Source organism: Hipposideros armiger, unplaced genomic scaffold (assembly GCF_001890085.2).
Source record: "Hipposideros armiger isolate ML-2016 unplaced genomic scaffold, ASM189008v1 scaffold_51, whole genome shotgun sequence".
NCBI lineage: Eukaryota > Metazoa > Chordata > Mammalia > Chiroptera > Hipposideridae > Hipposideros > Hipposideros armiger.
In genome coordinates, this window is record NW_017731401.1 from 4453692 (window position 1) to 4456535 (window position 2844).

At 38.4% G+C, this 2844-nt stretch overlaps 1 pseudogene; it reads left to right on the plus strand.

The window, feature by feature from the left end:
- The first annotated feature begins 615 nt into the window (after positions 1-615).
- LOC109381666 (eukaryotic translation initiation factor 3 subunit M-like) overlaps positions 616-2844 on the plus strand; it is a 19373-nt pseudogene continuing 17144 nt past the window's right edge.

Genomic DNA, 2844 nt, shown 5'->3' on the forward strand with positions numbered 1-2844 from the left:
AGGTAAAGACTGACCTTTGTCAAGGAAGCTACAGGCCAAGAATGTGACTACTACGGGCCATGACCTGCTTTTAGTTAGGAATTTTTATGTTTAGATCATCCTGTGTGGTTAATTTCAGTCTCTGAGTTTGTAGGGCCTGCTAAGCAGGTCTCCTCTGAGCTTGTCAGGTTTAGTATGTGGCCCCCGTTTTCATCCACAATCTATTTATAGGAAGTATATAAAAGGGGGTATTAAATATTAAGAATTTGATCATGATTGGCATGGGAGTAATCAATTCACTAGAGAAATACATAAAAATTTCCAGGCCTTTCCATGGCTTGAATGAAATAGCTTTTTACATTAGCCTACTTCCTTAGCTCTGATGATATGCCCATTAAAAACTTTCTGCCAGTCTATCCTTGCAGGTGCCGTGATACAAAAGGAGACGATACCCATAGAGAGAAAATGAGTATTTCAGCTATATCTACTGTTAAACAAAAATTTTAAATTACATGGCTGAAAGTCTTTTTAAAAGAAAGGGTTTCTTAGGCCATTGCTAACAACAACAACAGAAAGGACCTGTTTTGGGGCGTGGAGTCTAAACCACTGGCATCATGGCTATGTAGAAAAGGCAACATGTCTGTCATTCCAGGAGTTTTGCAAGCATTTTTTACACATCAAGTAGCCCGAAGAAAGATGTTTGACATTCTGAAAGGACTTACATTATCGGTAGACAAAGGAGATGGAGGAAGGTGAATCAGGACTCGTTCTGGGATAGGCGCAGTAGAATCTGCAAGGAAGAAGTGTCCGCTCCTGTGGATTAGCTGTGGGCAGCAGATTGGGAAATTCATGTGTAAATAAGAAGCAGAGGCTCCTGGGGTTGTATGGCGCCTGGCTGTTCTGTCAGAAACAGCCACCTGGAAATTAGTTCTAAAATCCAACAGATATACAGGAATGTGAGCAGTCTTGTCAGAGCTGTTCTGTCTCTTTCTCTCTGGCCACTGCAATTTTAATTTGTAACATCTTTGAATTTTTCTCTTGTTACTACCTTTCTGAATTGAGGAATTGATATTCTGGTGTACAAATCAGTGCCTTAAAAGCTTTTAACTGTGCAGTTTAAACAGCTAAAGCCATACAGCTTTCTGAATTTCTAATTCTGTGGTTTTATTTCTAGTGCTTGCATAGTGCCTGGTACATAGAAGGTACTTAATACAATTGTTTAACGAGTGGATGACCAAACAATCGTCCTTGTTAGATTAATTTTAAATGCTATGAATCACAGTCATTTTTTCCCCCCCAGAATTACTATGTGAATGATTTCTTCCTACAGAGAAATCCAGGCCTACAGCTTCAAGTAGAGCTAATCACAGCCAAGGCAGATTGCAAATATCTCATTCATATATTCGCTCATTCAATAAAAATTTGCCAAGTACCTATTAATCATGATGTTAATACAATTATTTAAAAAAAATTTTTTTAAGACCACAGTTCTTGTATTTAACCAGAGTGGAAGGTGGAGAGGGCTGCAATGACAAGTAGTTGGAAGTTCTAAGCAGCAGGTCTAAAATGGAGGGAAAACAAAGCTATTTGTACTCAGAAATGAGAGACTAGCAGTCATTAACTGGAAAGGTCCGTGGGCCGCCACGGTTCCATGTATCCAACTGAGGTTCAGGTGTCAAGGACAAAGTAAAAACCCCAAGCCTTTCTGAAGACTGGGGAATCACACAGATTAGTAGACCATGAAATATTGGACATTTAGGTGATTTCCAGTTTTTTGCTATTATTAATAGTGCTGTGATAAACCTCCCTGGACAAAAACCCTTGTGTACATCTTAACATCCTTAGGATCAACTCCTTCCTGCTGGTAGATTCTCTGGGTCAAAGAAAGGCTATGCCAGTTTACAGTCCTACAATTGCTATAAGAGGGTACTGGTTTCCCATACCATTGGCTAAACTAAATTTGGAAAGATATGGATTTATAGGTCTCCATGAAAATGAAAACAAAATATTTGCCAATTTTATGTTAAAATTTTCCATTTCGTTTTCATTTCAGAACTGTTTTAATTAGTTATGAAAACTTACATTATATTGCAATGACCACTGGAGTCTTGTTTGAATCAGGATTTCTGAGTCTGAGTAGAAAGCATTCTCCAGTGCTTTAACTGGTGAGCTTAAGGAAGAGGTGTGATAGAAGAGGAAAAAAAAAATGGTGGCAGAAAAGATTAAGAAAAAAAGGTAATATGATAGGAAATGAAGACAAAAAGAACAAGAGTGAGAAAGGAAAATGGAGAAAAAAGAGGGCCCTGACTTCTGACACTGTGCTCTGCCTGTGCTTGTTCCTTTTCTTGTGTAGTTGCTCTCTGTCTGATGTTTTCAGTTCAAACATTTCCCAACTGCAGCTTCCTTTGTCATCAAAGGAGGAAATGAAAGAGCAAGGACAATTATAGGCTGAGAAGTAATTACCGAGGTCAAAATGAGAAATCAACACAGATTTTTTTTTTTAGGGAAAATCCATGTGTTGCAACTTGCTAATTCACCAGGATCTTAGGGCTCTGACTTTGCAGACAGTTAGTCATTCCTTCCTTTTAAAAGGTTTCCTCCCTAGTTTTCTAACTGGTCATTGTCTTGTTACTAAACAGAGCAGCACCTTCAAACCTCTCTGAAAACTCTCAAAATGAATTCAAATTCTAATAGGCAGCATTCCTGAATGTTAGTTAAAATGTTAGTCAATTGTCTACATATTTTACTTCTGTCTACCTCTTAGGCTCTTTCTTTCTTTTTTTTTTTTAAGATTTTTATTGGGGAATTGGGGGATGGGAACAGTGCTGGGGAATTGGGGGAAGGGTAACAGACAAGTTGCTGTCG